Genomic DNA, 21010 nt, shown 5'->3' with positions numbered 1-21010 from the left:
ACTCGGTGGGCCGAAGGGCCTGTTTCCGCGCTGTATCTCTAAACTAAATTAAACTAAATGGATGGTAGATCGGATTGCAACTCATCTTGTCTACACCACCGTTCTATAACTTATGAACTAATGAACTACAAACTACTTGACTGGGGTGGCTGGGACATTGTTGGCCGGTGTGGGCGAGTTGGGCCGAAGGGCCTGTTTCCACACTGTATCACTCTGTGACTCTATGAAGGGCCTGTTTCCACACTGTATCACTCTGTGACTCTATGAAGGGCCTGTTTCCACACTGTATCACTCTGTGACTATGAAGGGCCTGTTTCCACACTGTATCACTCTGTGACTCTATGAAGGGCCTGTTTCCACACTGTATCACTCTGTGACTCTATGACTCTACGAGCTGGGCCTAGACCCGTTGGGTCTGAACCTCTCCTGCGGGCCCGGCAACCCTCCTCCAACCCGTTGCAATCAAACGGCAATTTCAAAATGGCGATCTCAAAATGGCAGCCCTCCCCCAACTGCGCACGCGCGGATCCGGCGGCCATCTTACCATTGTGACGCAAGATGAACACGTGAGTGTTAGATCAACGGGCCCCAACTGTGCAGGCGAGGACCCGTTGGGTTCCCCTTGTGACGTCGAAAACGGAGGTATTACAGCGCAGCGCAGCTGACGGGCGGGACAAGTGGAAGCGATGTAATAAAGTTTAAAAAGTGATTTATTAAATTTTTAAAAGTGAATAACTTTTAAAATATAACAACCATTTGAACCGCAGGCCGATGGTGAGTAAGGTGGGCCTAAAATTGTTGCGCTATCGTGTACCGATTCGGCTGTGTCCCGGGTACAAATACATTTACAGACAATCAAACACACAAATATATAAGATGAGAGTTTTAGTGATATATACAGAAGATAGTGAACACGTGACCAGTGTGTGATCTGGCTCCTCGAACATAAAGCTGCAGGTTAATCAAAGTTCTTGTCCCCTCCCCCCTGGTACGTTACTCACCGGTTAATTTATGCCTCGACTCCAAACCTTCACGGGAGCCCAGCCTGCAAGAAAAACAGAAACTCGTTGTCAAACATGGACCCAAGCAGTTGTGACAGAATGGAAGACAGAGGTGGGGAGGGTTTGTGTTGATCAGAGGGGAGGCTGTCACAGCTCCAGAGAGGAGCTTCCTGATCAGTTACCCAGAGGACGACTGCCGAGGAGGGAAGAACGTGTAGCCTCAGAACGGATTCTGCTGGCTTTGAAACAGACAGAGGTAGACACCAATTATTCCCCTGCTTGACGTGAATTCAAGCAACTGTGAGGATGCAGCCTCTCTCCTGCTCCCCTGCTCTGAGATATTAAGGATTAAGGATAAGGGGGAAGTCTTTTAGGACCGAGATGAGAAAGTTTTTTTTCACACAGAGAGTGGTGAATCTGTGGAATTCTCTGCCACAGAAGGTAGTTGAGGCCAGTTCATTGGCTATATTTAAGAGGGAGTTAGATGTGGCCCTTGTGGCTAAAGGCATCAGGGGGTATGGAGAGAAGGCAGGTACAGGTTACTGAGCTGGATGATCAGCCATGATCACATTGAATGGCGGTGCTGGCTCGAAGGGCTGAATGGCCTACTCATGCACCTATTTTCTATGTTTTTCTATGTTTCTATGGAAGGCAGGCGGCCTGATGCCAACAAGGCAGGAACAGGGAGAGTCCTGGCTGCAAACCCTCCAGCAGGCAAACTCTTCGTCAGCGTGACCGCCCGTATCCCTGCTTCATCCTGAAACTACCACCACGTTCACAAGGTCAGCAAGTGCAGCGTTTCATTCCATTAGCTACAACCGCGATACATGGAGTTTGAATCAAATGCAAACGTGAACTACTTGGAGTGTGAATCAAAAATTCCAAAGCAAGGTGGCTTGCCTTCAGAGCAAACAATGTCAAAGGAAGACAGCCTTGTGTTCGTATGAAGTAATATTTTTCAATACAAATTGGGGCGGGCACGATAGAGTTGCTGCCTTACCACAGCGCCAGAGACCCAGGTTCGATCCTGACTACGGGTGCCGTCTGTACGGAGTTTGTACGTTCTCCCCGTGACCGCATGGGTTTTCTCCGGGTGTTCCGGTTTCCTCCCACACTCCAAAGACACGCAGGTTTGTAGTTTAAATGGCTTTTGTAAAATTGTAAATTGTCCCCAGTGTGTATGCAGGGATCGCTGGTCTTGGTGTGGGCTCGATGGGCCGAAGGGCCTGTTTTTGCGCTGTATCTCAGAATTATCTCAGAATTAGGGTTGCCAACTTCCTCACGCCCAAATAAGGGACAAAGGGTGACGTCACCGCCCCGCGCCCCACGTGACCTCACCCAGCCAACGGCCACGTGCTCCCGCTCCACCAATGGCGGCCGCCCGGGCCGAGAGGCGGGTTGCGTAGCGCGTGGCCGCTGGCTGGGCGAGGTCACGTTGGGCGCGGGGCGGTGACGTCACCCTTTGTCCCGTATTTGGGAGTGGGGAAGTTGGCAACCCCTATCAATGAGTGTAGGATGATGGATGACGTTGACAAATTTCCCTCATGTTAGGCCGATCCAGAAGATGATGATGAGTGGGATCCACAGTGACTTGTTCATTTTGATTTAGAACTGGATTACTTGTGGAAGGCAGAGTGTTGTGGTGGAGGGATGTTGTTGTGGCTGGGGACTGCATCTCTAAATTAAACTCAACTATAAAAGAGCAAAGGGAAGTCAATCATCTAGCCAATGAGATCAATGTGACCTTGTTGTGGATAACTCCTCTGGTAATGTGATCGGGCGGTGGGCTGCCCTCAGCTTCCTGCCACAAACTTCCGCCGGTCGATTAGACAGCACGGTTTAGTGTTCAACTAATCTCTAAGCTACTGGGAGAGCCGACTGCATGTGCCAATGGGGATCTTATTACCTTCATCCTTCCAGGCGTCTGTTGAAAAACTTGTGTGTGAAATTAATTATTCACTTCAGTTAGGCCCCAGAAATATGACCGACAACACAAGATGACTCTTCTGAACGGCTGTTTAATTAGCTAATATGCAGAACCCTATTAATGCAGTTAGAGAGTCACAGAGTGATACAGTGTGGAAACAGGCCCTTCATAGAGTCACAGAGTGATACAGTGTGGAAACAGGCCCTTCATAGAGTCACAGAGTGATACAGTGTGGAAACAGGCCCTTCATAGAGTCACAGAGTGATACAGTGTGGAAACAGGCCTTTCGGCCCAACTTGCCCACACCGGCCAACATGTCCCAGCTACACTAGTCCCACCTGCCTGCGTTTGGTCCATATCCCTTCAAACCTGTCCTTTCCATGTACCTGTTTCTTAAACGTTGGGATCGTCCCTGCCTCAACTACCTCCTCCGGCAGCTTGTTCCATACACCCACCACCCTATGTGTAAAAAAGTTACCCCTCAGGTTCATAGAAACATAGAAAGTAGGTGCAGGAGGAATAGGCCATTCGGCCCTTCGAGCCAGCACCACCATTCAATATGATCATGGCTGATCATCCAAAATCAGTACCCCGATGTGGAGGTGGAGGTGGGGGTGTGGGGATGTGGGGGGATGTGGAGGTGGGGGTGTGGGGGTGGGGGTGGGGGTGGGGGTGGGGGTGGGGGTGGGGGTGGGGGTGGGGGTGGGGGTGGGGGTGGGGGTGGGGGTGGGGGTGGGGGTGGGGGTGGGGGTGGGGGTGGGGGTGGGGGGGGGGGGGATTGAGGTCGATTTCATGAATTAATTCCATAGGCGACCAGGATAACTGTGTTTGCCGGGCCTTGTGTTGTTGGTGTTTACACAGTGCAGGCAGTAGTATATGGTTATTGATGTTAATATCTCATGGACAATAAGTGCTGTTATTTGATGCAAATTGTCTGCTGGTTAATGAGACGGAGGAAATTTGTGCAGAGTGGTAATCACATTCATTTGTGTTGGAGAAAATAAACACTTGACTTTAAAAGCGATCAGACTGGCCAAATTAACCAATGTGTGCTGCGTATTGATTCCATTGATTGGGCTGCATCAACATTACAATTCTTTCTGATTAATGGCATTAAACATCGATCCCTTTCGCAGGGAATCTCGATGGGATACGAGTCAAAGACTTCATTGCTGACCTTTGGACTGCTGTAGATAGACACAAAACGCTGGAGTAACTCAGCGGGACAGGCAGCATCTCTGGAGCGAAGGAATGGGTGACGTTTCGGGTCGAGACCCTTCTTCAGCGGCTGCTGTGTTGGGGAACAGTGAAACTTAGCAGGAATCAAAGTCCCAGATTTCTCAGACCCCTTTGCGGCACGGTGGCGCAGCGGTAGAGTTGCTGCCTCACAGCGCCAGAGACCCGGGTTCCATCCCGACTACGGGTGCTGTCTGTACAGAGTTTGTACGTTCTCTGCGTGACGTTTCCCCAAGATCTTTGGTTTCCCCCCACACTCCAAAGACATTCAGGTTTGTAGGTTAATCGGCTTGGTGTAAATGTAAAATTTGTTCCTGTGTGGGATAGTGTGAGTGTGCGGGGCTCGCTGGTTGGCACGGACCCGGTGGGCCGAAGGGCCTGTTTCCGCGCTGTATCTCTAAACTAAGCTAAAATTTGGCTTTGGTTTGACAAGGTACCAGGACATATCAATGATTGTCAGCCCACTAATCGAGCTGTTGGTGGAGTGGGCCACTGGAGGCCCAGCAGCAGCAGCCTGGGGCTCCATTAGCTTAGTTTAGTTTAGAGATACAGCGCGGAAACAGGCCCTTCGGCCCACCGGGTCCGCGCCGACCAGCGATCCCCGCACATTAACACTATCCTACACACACTAGGGACAAGTTTTACATTTATACAAAGCCAATTAACCTACAAACCTGCACGTCATTGGAGTGTGGGAGGAAACCGATGATCTCGGAGAAAACCCACGCTGGGAGAACGTACGAACTCCGTACAGACGCCGCCCATAGTCGGGATCGAACCTGAGTCTCCGGCGCTGCATTCGCTGTCAGGCAGCAACTCTACCGCTGCGCCACCGTGTCGCTCTGAGCGCTGCTCCACGAGGCCGAGCGGGTGGATCGGACGCGGCCTTCACCTGTGAAGCCGTGTGTCCCAAACATTATGGTGCCCTGAAATGGGGGGACTATGTATAAACACTGCTGTAATTTCCACACAGTGAAACCAAAATGTATAAAAATGGCCTTCATTAAAATCCGACGATGTTACACTTTAACCACATGTGATTTTATTTCTAATACAAATCTCAAATTGTGGAGTACAGAGGCAAATAAATAAATGGTGGGTCTTTGTCCCAAAACATTATGGAGGGCACTGTATAAACTTTTTAATTCTCTCTCACAGGCCAGTTTGATCACGGTTGGCTCGGACTCAATGAGCCAAAGGGTCGGTTTCCACGCTGTGTGTCTACAACGAACTGAAACAAAAGGGATTGCATTTACAAGAATCTGTAAAGGGAGGCTGGAGAAATGAGATCCGTTCTTCTTTGAGAAGGGAAAGCAGAGTATGGAGCACAATTATTGCATACTTCATAAGGTCATAAGTGATAGGAGCAGAATTAGGCCATTTGGCCCATCAAGTCCACTCCGCCATTCAATCACGGCTGATCTATCTCTCCCTCCTAACCCCATTCTCCTTCCTTCTCCCCGTAACCTCTGATACCTGCAATAATCAAGAATCTATCTATCTCTGCCTTAAATATATCCACTGACTTGGCCTCCACAGCCGTCTGTGGCAGCGAATCCCTCAGATTCACCTCCCTCTTGGCCAGGAACTGTATAATAAATAATGGGGAGGTCTTCAAAAGTATGAAAGGTTTTGCAAGTGTGAAAGAAAGAATGGTCCCGACCTGAAACGTCATCTATCCATGTTCTTCACAGATGCTTCCTGACCCGCTGAGTTACTCCAGCACTCTGTGTCCATCTAAAGAAACAGCTTCCACAAGAAGGCGCGTATGTGACTAAAGGCTGTGGGTTTAAGATAATTAACTAAAGAAGCAATAGAGGATTCAAAGAGAAGTGTTTGCACGCGACATGGCCTTGTGGTCTGCAATCCCCCGCCAGAGGTCATATAAATGCAAATCCAATATTGTTTTAAAAGCGAATTGGAGATAAAATTTGATTAAAAAACAAAATTCTCAGCACGGCATGTAAGTGAGAGAGGAAGACGGTGACTAATTGGACGGTTTGTGTAAAGAGCTGGATAGGGCAAAGCAAGGATGTTGAGGCTTTGGAGAGGGTGGAGAGAAGGTGTGCCAGACGCCGCCTGGATTAGAGGGTTCCAGCTACAGGGAGAGGGTGCAGAGGAGGTGTACCAGAACGCTGCCTGGAATAGACAATAGACAATAGGTGCAGGAGGAGGCCATTCGGCCCTTCGAACCAGCACCACCATTCAATGTGATCATGGCTGATCACTCACAATCAGTACCCCGTTCCTGCCTTCTCCCCATACCCTCTGACTTAAAGGGTTCCAGCTAGAGGGAGAGGGCGGAGAGGAGAGGAGGTTTACCAGAACGCTGGTAGACACAAAATGCTGGAGTAACGTAGCGGATTTTATCAGAGTGCTGCCTGGACTAGAGGGTTCCAGCTACAGGGAGAGGGCGGAGAGGAGGTTTAACAGAACGCTGGTAGACACAAAATGCTGGAGTAACGTAACGGATTTTATCAGAGTGCTGCCTGGACTAGAAGGTTTCAGCTACAGGGAGAAGTTGGATAAACTTGCGATTGTTTTCTCTGGAGCGTCAGAGGTTGAGGGGAGACTTGACAGCAGCATATAAAACTATGAGAGAGTCAGGCACAGAGAAGGGTAGGCTGCCAGAACCATTTCCCCAGGGTGGCAATGTCCAACACCAGGTGGCATAGATGTCAGGTGAGAGGGGGAACGTTTAGTAGAGATGTTCTTGCACAGAGGGTGGTGGGGGCCTGGAACACGCTGCCAGAGGTGGGGATGGTGGAGGCAGATACGATAGTGGTGTTTAAGAGGCTTTTAGATAGGCACTTGGTAGTGCAGGGAACGGAGGGATATGGATGTCGTGCGGGCAGGTTTAACTTGGCATCTAGTTGGGCACGGACATTGTGGGCCGAAGGGCTTGTTCCTGTGCTGTACTGTTTCGTGAACTATGTTTTAAGAGAAATGCACTCCCCCTATTCCTCTGCGACTATTTTATACTTTCATTCCCACTCTCCACTTTGCTCTGTCGTTCGTTCTTCCTTCTTCCCAGAGTCCTCTCCTTTCTTCACCATATCACCATATGTGGTGGCACGGTGGCGCAGCGGTAGAGTTGCCGCCTCACAGCGCCTGAGACCCGGGTTCCATCCCGACTACGGTGCTGTCTGTACGGAGTTTGTACGTTCTCCCCGTGGGTTTTCTCCGAGATCTTCCGTTTCCTCCCACACTCCAAACTCGTACAGGTTTGTAGGTTAATTGACTTGGTATAAATTGTAAATTGTCCCCAGTGTGTGTCGGATAGTGTTAGTGCGCGGGGATCGCTGGTCGGCGCGGACTCAGTGGGCCGAAGGGCCTGGATCTGTGCTGTATCTCTAAAAAGTAAAACTAAGAAAACCTGTAAAATCACAGCTCTGTAATGTTATTCTTTGTTTTCCCTGTATTTAAGACCAACTTTTCAGCTTTCCACCCCTTCAATAACTCATTGATATTTCCCAGTTAGTGTTGCCAACTGTCCCGTATTAGCCGGGACATCCCGTATTTAGTCTGTCCCGTACGGGACCGGCCGCCCTTGTCCCGTATTAGTAGGGTTGTCAACTTCCTCACTCCCAAAATAAGGGACAAAGGGTGACGTCACCGCCCCACGTAACCTCACCCAGCCAGCGGCCACGTGCTCCCGCTCCACCAACGGCGGCCGCCCGGGCCGGGAGGCGGGTTGCGTAGCACGTGGCCGCTGGCTGGGTGAGGTCGCGTGGGGCGCGGGGTGGTGACGTCACCTTGTCCCGTATTTGGGAGTGAGGAAGTTGGCAACCCCTGTATCCAGATGCCATAAACTAAACAATGCTGGATCTGCTCAACACCACTAACAGGCAGGAGATTTATTCTCAGGTAAACCCATTAGAGTGGAAATTAAAATATAATGAAGCTAAATCTCTGCTGGTCACACTGGCAACGTTTTATCCCACAATGGGCAGTGAAATCATAAACAATGTTCAGAATGCTTTTACAATTTTAATAGAAATGGTCAACAAAGGAATAGTTTGTGCTTTCACAAACCAAGCAGAAATAAATGCCCCTCCACCCCCCTCCAAACAAGCAGTAAAAAAACACGATAAACTAACTCAAATATTCTTCTCCAGATTTGTGCATAATCTTCTCTGCAGTACAAAGTAAATTGATGACACAAGATGGAAACAGGCCATTCTGCCCACTGACTCCGTGCTGACCCTCAGGTCCCATTCCCTCTAATTAAACACTAAAACAATTTTTTTCCCCCACATTCTTTGGGCGGGCACGGTGGCGCAGCGGGTTGAACTGCTGCCTCACCGCGCCGGAGACCCGGGTTCCATCCCGACCACGGGTGCTGTCTGTACGGAGTTTGTACGTTCTCCCTGTGACCACGTGGGGGGTTTTCTGGGTGTTCCGGTTTCCTCCCACACTCCAAAGGCATGCAGGTTTGTAGGTGAATGCAGGGGAGTTTACTCGGAGCACCCTGAGTAACCTCGATGGGCCAAGTGGCCCACTTCTCCTCGACTGGAGCGACTGGGCTTGAATACACTAGAATTTAGAAGGATGAGAGGGGATCTTATTGAAATGTATAAGATTATTAAGGGATTGGACATGTTAGAGGCAGGAAACATGTTCCCAATGTTGGGGAGTCCAGAACCAGGGGCCACGGTTTAAGAATAAGGGGTCGGCCATTTAGAACAGAGGCGAGGAAAAACCTTTTCACTCAGAGAGTTGTAAATCTGTGGAATTCTCTGCCTCAGAAGGCAGTGGAGGCCAATTCTCTGAATGCATCCAAGAGAGAGCTAGATAGAGCTCTTAAAGATAGGGGAGTCAGGGGGTATGGGGAGAAGGCAGGAACGGGGTACTGATTGAGAATGATCAGCCATGATCACATTGAATGGCGGTGCTGGCTCGAAGGGCCGAATGGCCTCCTCCTGCACCTATTGTCTGTTGTCCTATGAATTCTGAGCATGGTCTGTGGAGTTGGAATAACATTGGATGTCATTGGGTTCTGTCCTGAACATTAAACTCTCACCTTCATCAACACTTGTCTGTAAAGTCAGTTAATTAAATCCTTTAGTAACATTTATTCTCGAGGCTGGCGTGGTGCGTGAGTCAGTCATGAGGGAATGGGGCTTAAGAAAAGTAATTATTTTCCTCTGGAGGCGGAGGATTCTGCTCCACGATAATTACATAATTAGGTATGTCCATTCCGCCTCTGTGATACACACCACACATTTATTATTCATTAAGACTATCAATTTAAATGTTAATTGTTTTAAATTCAATGCAAGGCATAAATAGAGCAGCTTGGTTGCAACTTCAATTCAGTGATGTTCTTTTAGAAAACTCTTTTCTGCAGAAAAGTCCAGAACTCCTTGTGAACAAAGACGGAACTTGTGTCTTCCTCGATGGATAGGTGACGTTTCAAAAGGAATAGGTGACGTTTCGGATCGGGACTGATCTTCAGGCTGAAATATAGAGTTGGGTGGGGGGAGGTGTTTGGCGAAACAGCACTCTGTGAAACGTCACCTATCCATGTTCTCCACAGATGCTGCCTGACCCGCTGAGTTACTCCAGCAGTTTGTATCTATCTCCCGCCTGTTATCACCGTTTTTTTTCTTTTTAAGAGAAAGTTTACAAGTAGGATTTCCTGATGCTGGTCCCCACAAATTGAAAAATAATACAGCTGCTTATCCCGTCCCATGTGAGAATAAATCCCGACTCAATCATTCTGTTGATATTTTGCCAAGCAACCACAAAGAGATCAGGGATGGGAAAGCAATTGCCTGAGGGTGTAGTGTCAAAAACCTATTGATCACAATAATGCACTCTCCCTCTCTGAACTCCACATGCAGGTCTGCTCTGTTAGATAAGGGAAAAACTCACTGAGACTCCAACTAAAGCATCGTTCAATGGAGCGCTGAGACAGTTGGCAGTTAATATCATGTACCTTCAGTAGTACCTTTTCGTAATCCTTTACATTTAGTAATATGATGTGCCTTTAGTACATTCGGCACTATCCTTACACACACTAGGGCCGATTTACCGACGTTCTCTCTGTGTGAGAGGGTTATAAAGGTGACTTTAGTTTAGAGATACACGGTAGAAATAGGCCCTTCGGCCCACTCAGTGTGATCACCCGTGCACTAGTTCTATCCTCCACACACTAGGGACAATTTACAGAAGCCAAATAACCTACAAACCTGCAGTGTGGGAGGAGGCCGAGGCACCCGGAGAAAACCCACGCAGGTCACGAGGCGAACCCATGATGCCCATGTCTATGTGTTGGGTGCAATTATTCCCATTCATAAAAATCTTCCAACTTCAAGTCTGATCACCCAAACCACTGTCCTCTCACCCCCTGATGTGTGCACACTTAATAATAATAATAATGCATTACATTTATATAGCGCTTTTCAAACACTCAAAGACGCTTTACAGGGATTTAGAGAACATAGGGAAGTGAATAAATAGATAAATAAGTAAACGAACAGAGAAAGGAGACAGAAGGTGAGGTGACGGTCAGTGGTTGAAGGCAGTGCTGAACAGGTGAGACTTCAGTGATGTTTTGAATGTGGTGAGTGAGGAGGAGACTCTGACGGTTTGGGGCAGTGAGTTCCAGAGGGTGGGAGCAGCGATGGAGAAAGCCCTGTCCCCCCAGGATCTGAGTTTGGTCCGGATGGGGGGGGATAGGAGATTGGCAGCAGCAGAGCGGAGGGTGCAGGTGGGAGTGTGCCTGTGGAGGAGGTCAGTCAGGTAGGATGGGGCCAGGTTATGGAGGGCTTTGTAGGTCATGAGGAGGATTTTGTACTGGATTCTCTGGGGGATGGGGAGCCAGTGGAGTTTGTAAAGGACGGGGGTGATATGGTCACGGATCGGGGAGTGGGTGAATAGACGGGCAGCGGAGTTTTGAATGTATTGAAGTTTACTGATGATTTTTGAGGGTGAGCCATAGAGGAGGCTGTTGCAGTAGTCCAGACGGGAGGTGATGAAGGCGTGGATGAGGGTTTCTGCAGCTGTGGAGGAGAGGGATGGACGGAGACGGGCAATGTTTTTGAGGTGGAAGAAGGCTGTCTTGGTGATGTGTTTGATGTGTTTGTCGAAAGAGAGGGTTTGATCAAAGATGATTCCAAGATTCCGGATGTGAGGGGAGGTGGATACTGGGAGACCATCAATGTTGAGGATGAAGTTTTGGGTGGATTTGGTGAGCGTTTTTCCCACCACCCCAGTCACCCTGCTCTGTCCCCTCCTCCAGCACTGTGGTGCAGCGGTAGAGTTGCTGCCTCACAGCACCAGAGACCCGGGTTCAATCCCGACTACGGGTGCTGTCTGTACGGAGTTTGCACGTTCTCCCCGTGACCTGCGTGGGTTTTCTCCGGGTGCTCCGGTTTCCTCCCGCACTCCAAAGACGTGCAGGTTTGTAGGCTAATTGGCTTGGTATAAGTGTAAAATTGTCCCAAGTGTGTGTGGGATAGTGTCAGTGTGCGGGGATCGCTGGCTGGCACGGACTCGTTGGGCCGAAGGGCTTGTTTCCGCACTGTATCTCTAAACTAAACTAAACTAATCTGAATAAAGGATCTTCTGACAATAAATCACAGGAGTGATGAAAGAAAATGGAAGTATATTGGTGCTGAGAGGATGCGTGAAAGAAAAGCCAATATTGGACAGGGGAAGGAACAAGACAAACACTCTGACTGATGCAGTCCTGAACATATTGGCATTGGCTAACGTTTCCCAGCCAACTAGCAGACGCAAGTAAATTGCCCGTTAAAGATGACCGCAGCAGAGTTTCCGTTTAGTTTAGAGATATAGCAAGGAAACAGGCCCTTCAAGCCCACCCAGCGATCCACACACATTATCATTAATGATGACACACACCAGGGCAACATTTGACCTGAGATTAAAGTCCAAATATTACTCTGAGCAGCAATATGGGAAGACTTGTTAAAAGCAGGTGCAGACTGAGTAGATAAGCCAAAGATCAAACACAAAACTCATGTAAACAAAGAGTAACGGGGATCGCAGCTCTCTGCTAAAGATGTACAGGGTTTAAAGAAAGAGAGCAAGTTGTTCTCCAGAGAGAAGATCTGCTCTCAAAAGGGCTCTTGTGAGAAAAGAGCACTTCTCAACGGAACACAAGGAGAGTAAGACAGAGTTCTTGCTAAAACAGAGAGGGTAATATTCCTCAATTGATGCTTGCCAAGATCAGAAATGCCTTCATTTTAGACTTTACACTTTAGAGATACAGCGTGGAAACAGGCCCATCGGCCCATCGAACCCGTGCCGACCAACTAGCATTACCCTGCACACACTGGGGACAATTTACAACTGGCAGAAGCCAATTAACCTGCAAATCAGCACGTCTTTGAAGTGTGGGAGGAAACCGGAGACAATCCACGGGGAGAACGTACAAAGTCCGTACAGAACTTTGTTGTTCTATCTGGGGCAACAAATGACAGAAAGAAAATCGTTCTTGACTCGTGACCCGTGGTCAGGATGGAACCCGGGTCTCTGGCAAATCTACCGCTGCGCCACCGTGACTTTTGTTCCTAAACGTCATCGGAGTGCACATCTCAGAAGGACGCTTCACATTCTGGGGACATGTTAGGTGTTACGAATGATCTGCGATGTTACTGAGCACAAACACAGGCCTCCAAGAGGAAGAGAATTCTTTTTCTCGCATGTGAATATTTGCTGTGCGTTATAGACTTGACAGTGTCAGTCAGACCTCACGGTGCGGCGCGTGTGACAGACAGTAAATACATATCTCTGCTTATTGGCTTGGAACATATCACGCGGCAAATCGTGCAGTAATTAGGAGTCAGCGTGTGACTGCCACTTCATTGATAGTGCTGTCTTACTTTGCTCCACATTATCTCGTCCTCTGCAGATTATTATTGAGATAATATTCACAAATTAAAACAAGTGTTTACCAAAACCTAAATTCAATGGCCCCCGCAGGGAGTTACTTAAAATTTGTGTTGGACTCACATGGGGTAGAAATTTATATTTAATATCAGTAATTAATTAAATGAATGAGTTATAATTGTGCAGTAAAAACCAAACCTCCAGCACTACTGATGCTGAGAACAGTGGGCGAGGACTTAATTATAGGCACAGTGCGGAACTATGTTCCTGGCTCATCCATGGGATCCATGGATTGTGGACTTTTAATGGGTATCTTTCAGTAAAACCACCTTTCCATTGAATTACCTCCTCCTAGTTTTGATTTGAATCCTGTCTCTTGTAACCGAGGCCTGTCTGACGTTGGGAAACATAAATCTCAGAGGCTGCCGCCCGGTCCACATCTTCAGATTCCCTTTTTATTCCTTTGTCTCTCAAGAAGCTCTGAAAAAGAAACCCCCCCCCCAAGCTTTTTCACTGGCAGGTGTGTTGCATAAATGTAATGGGAGATCATTTTATAGGGACGGTGTGGGTCAGGAGGTGAAGGGGAAGCGGGATTACCCTGCTGGGTGTGTAATTAGGTGTGCGCGTTGCCATGGGTCGGTACGGTGGCGCAGCGGGTAGAGCTGATGCCTCACGGCGCCAGAGACCCGGGTTCCATCCTGACTACGGGCGCTGTCTGTACAGAGTTTGCACGTTCTCCCCGTGACCTGCGTGGGTTTTCTCCAGGTGCTTCAGTTTCCTCCCACACTCCAAAGACGTGCAGGTTTGGAGGTTCATTGGCTTCAGTGTAAATTTGTGAATTGTGTGTGTAGGATGGTGTGTGGGCATCGTTGGTCGGCACGGACTCGGTGGGCCGAAGGGCCTGTTAGTGCGCTGTATCTCTCAATGAGAACTAATATGAGTAACAAAGGAAAGACCGGTTGACCTTGAGTTTCCACTCTGATGCCATCTTGGGTGATACGATACCCCAGAAATGGTTGTGGAACTAGTGATATTCCCAGAAGTGTAGTGACTGTCGTAATGGAAGGTAGACACAAAATGCCGGAGTAACTCAGTGGGTCAGGCAGCATCTTGGGAGAGATGGAATGGGTGACGTTTCGGGTCGAGACCCTTCTCCAGACTGTCTGGGGAGGCAGCAGGACAAAGATAGGATGTAGTCGGGGACAGGAAGACTAGTGGGAGAACTGGGAAGGGGAAGGGGGAGGGGATGGTGAGAGACGGAGAGCAAGGGACTATCTGAAGTTAGAGAAGTCAATGTTCATACCGCTGGGGTGTAAACATGCCCAAGCGAAATATGAGGTGCTGTTCCTCCAATTTGCGCTGGGCCTCACTCTGACAATGGAGGAGGCCCAGGACAGAAAGGTCAGACTGGGAATGGGAAGGGGAGTTGAAGTGCTGAGCCACCGGGAGATCAGGTAGGTTAAGACGGACTGAGCGGAGGTGATCAGCGAAACGATCGCCATCGTCGTGATGGAAGGGATTGAGACCATAGCTTGCACAGTGGAAGTGCTGGAGGAATTCAGCAGGTCAGGCTGCATCTGTGGAAGGAATGGATGTAGGAAGACGCACAGTGCTGGAGTAACTGCCGACAATAGACAATAGACAATAGGTGCAGGAGGAGGCCATTCGGCCCTTCCAGCCAGCACTGCCATTCAATTTGATCATGGCTGATCATTCTCAATCAGTAACCAGTTCATGCCCTTTCCCCATACCCCCTGACTCCGCTATCCTTAAGAGCTCCAACATTCACTGCCTGCTGTACTTTCAGTGACTGATGCACTAGGACACCCAGATCTCGTTGTACGTCCTCTTTTCCTAACTTGACACCATTCAGATAATACTCTGCCTTCCTGTTCTTACCACCAAAGTGGATAACCTCACACTTATCCACATTAAACTGCATCTGCCATGCATCCGCCCACTCACACAACCTGTCCAAGTCACCCTGCAACCTCATAGCATCTTCCTCACAGTTCACACTACCACCCAGCTTTGTATCATCTGCAAATTTGCTAATGGTACTTTTACTCCCTTCATCCAAGTCATTAATGTATATTGTAAATAGCTGCGGTCCCAGCACCGAGCCTTGCAGTACCCCACTAGTCACTGCCTGCCATCGAGCTGCAACCCTGGAGAACATGGACAGGTGATGTTTTGGATCGGGACTAAAATAGAATTGGGAGGAAGACTAGCGGCAAGATGGTGAAACGTCACCTATCCATGTTCTCCACAGATGCTGCCTGACCCGCTGAGTTTACAGAACGGATGATGACAGCGATGTAACATTTGAAACACGGATGATGGACACGGAAGAAGAGGACTGGGAATCTATCAATGGTAGTTCCAGCTGCCTCCACCAGAGAGAGCAAGAGACCCAGTCTTCATCTGTGGGCTCCATTAGAAACTCACCCAATCCCAGTGAACATATCCATAATATTGTCATAAGTGCTGGTGGCAGAATTAGGCCATTCGGCCCATCAATTCTACTCCGCCATTCAAACATGGAAAGCAATAGGCTCTTCAACATACTGCCCCCTCGACGCCATCCAAGGACCCAAACAGTCTTTCCAGGTGAGGCAGAGGTTCACCTGCATCTCCTCCAACCTCATCTACTGTATCCGCTGTTCCAGGTGTCAACTACCTGTGTAAGCTGCATCAGGTCAGAAGGCTGTTCAATTCAGTTCAGTTTCGTTTAGTTTATGGTCACGTGTACCGAGGTACAGTGAAAAGCTTTTGTTGCATGCTGACCAGTCAGCAGAAGAACAATACATGATTACAATCAAGCCATTTGCAGTGTTCAGACACATGATCAGGGAATAACGTTTAGTGCAAGGTAAAGCCAATCAAAGTCCAATCAAAGAGGTAAGTCCAAGCGCAGGCTCGGCGATCGTTTCGCTGAACACCTCCGCTCAGTCCGTTTTAACCTACCTGATCTCCCGGTGGCTCAGCACTTCAACTCCCCCTACCACTCCCACACCGACCTTTCTGTCCTGGGCCTCCTCCATTGTCAGAGTGAGGCCCAGCGCAAGTTGGAGGAACAGCACCTCATATTTCGCTTGGGTAGTTTAAACCCCAGCAGTATGAACGTTGACTTCTCCAACTTCGAATAGTCCCTGCTTTCCCTCTCTCTCCATCCCCTCCCCATTCCCAGTTCTCCCACCAGTCTTCCTGTCTCCGACTACATTCTATCTCTGTCCTGCCCCCTCCCCTGACATCAGTCTGAAGAAGGGTCTCGAATCCGAAACGTCACCTGTTCCTTCTCTCCAGAGATGCTGCCAGACCCGCTGAGTTACTCCAGCATCTTGTGTCTACCACGCTATTGAAAGAGATAACTTGCAGCTTGGCATTATTGAAACATCTACACAAATGTAATTTTAAATATTCTGGGATATTATTATTAAACGTTTCATTCATAAAATACCTGTATCAATGTAGTTTGAATTATTAGCAAACGGATCATCTTGAAAATGTAACCACTGTCGTTCAGACTGGTCAAGATTAATACATTTCCCACATTTAAAACATCTTTAATAATGTAGTTCAGATTATTAATTTGGTCCTTGGAACTTCATTCACATTTTTGGATTCCGCGTGCAAAACAAAATATACCTGCCAGCTTCCTGAACATATTTAGAAGATAGAGACAAAGTGCTGGAGTAACTCAGCGGGTCAGGCAGCATCTGTGGAGAACATGGATAGGTGACGTTTCACAGAGTGCTGGAGTAACTCAGCGGGTCAGGCAGCATCTGTGGAGAACATGGATAGGTGACGTTTCACAGAGTGCTGGAGTAACTCAGCGGGTCAGGCAGCATCTGTGGAGAACATGGATAGGTGACGTTTCACAGAGTGCTGGAGTAACTCAGTGGGTCAGGCAGCATCTCTGGAGAACATGGATAGGTGACGTTTCACAGAGTGCTGGAGTAACTCAGCGGGTCAGGCAGCATCTCTGGAGAGAAGGAATGGGTGACGTTTCAGGTCGAGACCCTTCTTCAGACAGAATATATTTAATGACGTTGCTTCAACTGCTTTCTTCTCCACACTGACCATTGATCGCCATTCACACTAGTCCCATGTTATCCCATCCACTCCCTACACACGAGGGACAAGTTGCTGAGGGTCAGTTAACATGCAGACCTGCACGTCTTTGGGAGTGTGGGAGGAAACCGGAGCACCCGGAGGAAATCCGTGGGGTCATGGGGAGAACGTGCAAACTCCGCACAGAGGTCAGGATCGAGGGCCGGGCCTGTGGCACTGCTAGGCAGCGGCTCTACTCGCCGCGCTACCGTGCCGCACAAACCTGACCAAAACAAACTCTTCACTGGTTGTATATAAGTAGCAGCTTTCCATTGATCCAAAGAGGTTAACATGCAGAAACAGTCAAGTAAAAAGGCAACCACTCAGCATTCGCCCACCGTTTCAATGCATATTTCAACATCTTGATGCCCAATAATACGTCATACATTCAGGCCGATTAATATTCTGCGACTCCAGCTCGGTGGCGCAGCGGGTAGAGCTGCTGCCTCAGAGCGCCAGAGACCCAGGTTCAATCCCGACTACGGGCGCTGTCTGTACAGAGTTTGTACGTTCTCCCCGTGACCTGCGTGGGTTTTCTCCGGGATCTTCGGTTTCCTCCCACACTCCAAAGACGTGCAGGTTTTACGTTAATTAGCTGTGGTATAACAGTAAACTGTCCCTGGTGTGTGTAGGATAGTGTTAGCGTGCGGGGATCGCTGGTCGGCGCGGACTCGGTGGGCCGAAGGGCCTGTTTCCGCGCTGTCTCTCTAAAGAATCTGTAAGCTGTCCTGGTTCCTGGGTGAAATGTCGTGCCGCGGAATGGGATGAAGGTCTCTACTCCCTCAGGGCCTCCATTGGCAATGAGTTAAGGTCAACACAACTAAAGCCTCCTCTCAAGACAAGGCTGTGGGAAAGACCGGGCTCTGTCTTAACCATCTTACACAGAGGTTAAAACCACCAGCCTCCCAGTAATCTGACTGAGCTCTCAGCTAAGCCCCAAAGACAACAAAACTGAGCTAATGCAGAGAGAGAGAATATGGTCAAATTCCCTGAAGACAGACACAAAAAGCTGGAGTAACTCAACGGGACAGGCAGCATCTCTGGAGAGAAGGAATGGGTGGAGACCCTCCTTCAGACTGAGACACTCTGTTGGTTTAGATGCAATGATCACAGTTGTATTTGTCTGTACTATTCTCCATGTAACAGCACCACCCCTCACTCCTTTATCACGGCACGGTGGCGCAGCAGGAGAGTTGCTGACTCACAACGCCAAGGACCCAGGTTCCATCCTGACTACGGGTGCTCTGGTTTCCTCCAACTCTCCAAAGATGTGCAGGTTTGTAGTTTATTTGGCTTCTGTGAATTGTCGCTGGTGTGTAAGACAGAACTAGTGCACGTGTAATCACTGCTTGGCACACATTCGCAGGCCCAAGGTACTATTTCCACGCTGTATCATTAAATTAAAGTCACCCTTAAAACCCTCTCACACAGAGAGAACATAGAACAGCACAGCACAAGACCATATCTCCAGCACTCTGTGAAACGTCACCTATCCATGTTCCCCACAGATGCTGCCTGACCCGCTGAGTTACTCCAGCACTCTATGAAACGTCACCTATCCATGTTCTCCACAGATGCTGCCTGACCCGCTGAGTTACTCCAGCACTCTGTGAAACGTCACCTATCCATGTTCTCCACAGATGCTGCCTGACCTGCTGAGTTACTCCAGCACGATGCTTCTTTGCTGTCTGCCAGAATCATAATTGGTGTACATCTGAGTAGTTCTATAAGAAAATAACTGCAGATGCTGGTACAAATCGAAGGTATTTATTCACAAAATGCTGGAGTAACTCAGCAGTCAGGCAGCATCTCGGGAGAGAAGGAATGGGTGACGTTTCGGGTCGAGACCCTTCTTCAGACTAGCTCACTTGGTCCATACAGAGGAACACAAATGGAGTTCTAACGCAGAGTGCACATGTCCTTCTGTTTACTTCTTGCTCCGTAGGCTTCCTGATGAAACCGAGAACCATTACACAAAAGCCCCACAGAAACATTCATAAAATCTGGAAGTGAGCGAGGATAAAAACTGTGACATTACATCAAAATAACAAGATTATTTCCTCACAGAATGTTCACTGTTCCCATAAGGGTCAGTCAGCAATATCCAATTTCAATAGAGGTTTAGCAATTGCTGCAGTTCCAATATTGGCAATTTCAGAAACGTGTATGAGGCACCAGTTAATGCATCTGTAACTCCCCAATGTAGGTCAGAGGCCCAGTCTGGGCATTCTACGGAGATCACTGTAAAATGTATTTAAAACCAAATTAATAGGAACGAAAACTGCAGATGATGGTTTAAATCGAAGCTGGACACAAAATGCTGGAGTAACATAGAAGCATAGAAGCATAGAAAATAGGTGCAGGAGTAGGCCATTCGGCCCTTCGAGCCTGCACTGCCATTCAATATGATAATGGCTGATCATCCAGCTCAGTAACCTGTACCTGCCTTCTCTCCATACCCCCCTGATCCCTTTAGCCACAAGGGCCACATCTAACTCCCTCTTAAATATAGCCAATGAACTGGCCTCAACTACCTTCTGGCAGAGAATTCCACAGACTCACCACTCTCTGTGTGAAGAAATGTTTTCTCATCTCGGTCCTAAAAGACTTCCCCCTTATCCTTACGCTGTGACCCCTGGTTCTGGACTTCCCCAACATCGGGAACAATCTTCCCGCATCTAGCCTCTCCAACCCCTTAAGAATTTTATATGTTTCTATAAGATCCCCCCTCAGTCTTCTAAATTCCAGCGAGTACAAGCCCAGTCTATCCAGTCTTTCTTCATATGAAAGTCCCGCCATCCCAGGGATCAATCTGGTGAACCTTCTCTGTACTCCCTCTAAGGCTAGAATGTCTTTCCTCAGATTAGGAGACCAAAACTGTACACAATACTCCAGGTGCGGTCTCACCAATGCCCTGTACAACTGCAGCAGAACCTCCCTGCTCCTATACTCAAATCCTCTTGCTATGAATGCTAACATACCATTCGCTTTCTTCACTGCCTCCTGCACCTGCATGCTTGCTTTCAATGACTGGTGCACCATGACACCCGGGTCACGTTGCATCTCCCCTTTTCCTAATTGGCCACCATTCAGGTAATACTCTGCTTTCCTGTTCTTGCCGCCAAAGTCAAGACCCGTCCATCAGTCTGAAGAAGGGCATCGACCCAAAACTGCACCCATTCCTTCTCTCCAGAGATGCTGCCTGACCCGCTGAGTTACTCCAGCATTTTGTGTCTACCTTAAAACTAAATTAAAGTCAGCGCCCCACGATGCAGTAGACTGAGGGATGACCTTGTCGTGGTGTACAAGATCATGAGGGGCACGGGGAAAGTGGACACTCACATTCTTTTCTTCCAGAGTAAAGGATTCTAAAATTGGAGGGCATCAGCTGAAGGTGAGAGGGGAACAGTTTAAGGGGCAAAAGGCTTTCAGGGGTAAAGATTTAACTCAGAAGGTAGATATATCTGGATTAAGCTGCCAGTGGAAGCTTCAGAAGCAGATACATATATGGGAGTGTGGCCAGGGTGGTGTGGGTCAGTGAGAGTGTGGCCAGGGTGGTGTGGGTCAGTGAGAGTGTGTCCAGGGTGGTGTGGGTCAGTGAGAGTGTGGCCAGGGTGGTGTGGGTCAGTGAGAGTGTGGCCAGGGGAGGTGTGGGTCAGTGAGAGTGTGGCCAGGGTGGTGTGGGTCAGTGAGAGTGTGGCCAGGGTGGTGTGGGTCAGTGAGAGTGTGGCCAGGGTGGTGTGGGTCAGTGAGAGTGTGGCCAGGGTGGTGTGGGTCAGTGAGAGTGTGGCCAGGGTGGTGTGGGTCAGTGAGAGTGTGGCCAGGGGAGGTGTGGGTCAGTGAGAGTGTGGCCAGGGTGGTGTGGGTCAGTGAG

The 21010-nt window shown here is 48.8% G+C and overlaps 1 long non-coding RNA gene across 1 annotated transcript in view; it reads right to left on the bottom strand.

The window, feature by feature from the left end:
- Positions 1-999: 999 nt before the first annotated feature.
- The window catches only part of LOC144600002 (uncharacterized), a 269597-nt gene continuing 249586 nt past the window's right edge, over positions 1000-21010 (bottom strand). Inside the window, exon 5 of the long non-coding RNA XR_013548065.1 lies at positions 1000-1045. This is a non-coding gene — a long non-coding RNA (uncharacterized LOC144600002). The remainder of the gene's footprint in view (positions 1046-21010) is intronic.

Source organism: Rhinoraja longicauda, chromosome 14, assembly GCF_053455715.1.
Source record: "Rhinoraja longicauda isolate Sanriku21f chromosome 14, sRhiLon1.1, whole genome shotgun sequence".
In the NCBI taxonomy this organism is placed as follows: domain Eukaryota; kingdom Metazoa; phylum Chordata; class Chondrichthyes; order Rajiformes; family Arhynchobatidae; genus Rhinoraja; species Rhinoraja longicauda.
This window is presented reverse-complemented; position numbering and strand designations above follow the sequence as displayed.